The sequence below is a fragment of the Sinocyclocheilus grahami genome, unplaced genomic scaffold (assembly GCF_001515645.1).
Source record: "Sinocyclocheilus grahami isolate Dianchi unplaced genomic scaffold, SAMN03320097.WGS_v1.1 scaffold191.1, whole genome shotgun sequence".
In the NCBI taxonomy this organism is placed as follows: Eukaryota; Metazoa; Chordata; class Actinopteri; order Cypriniformes; family Cyprinidae; genus Sinocyclocheilus; species Sinocyclocheilus grahami.
The window spans coordinates 884,910-885,265 of NW_015505370.1; positions in this window are offsets into that span (position 1 = coordinate 884,910).

Sequence of the window (356 nt, forward strand, 5' to 3'; positions counted from 1 at the left end):
TGTATTTTTAATCAAATAAATGCAGCCTTGGTGAGCATAAGAAATATCTTTCAAAAAATATTTTAAAAAATCATACCGATTCCAAATTTTTGAACAATAGTTTTTATTTATGTGTATTGATACAATATAACAGCTTTGTATCATTCGCATCTTGTATGCTTTATTTAAAACAAATGCAGTAAATTAAGCTGAATATAAAACGTAGAACCCTTCGCTTTTTTCAGTAATCAGATGGTGTGCAATACTGTATATGTCTATGTGCACTTGCTCCCTATGCCCTACACATACATATATGTCCTCACTGGGACTAAAGATGGTAGGGCTTTTTGGGATTTGGAAGGTAGAGCTTTTTCCCC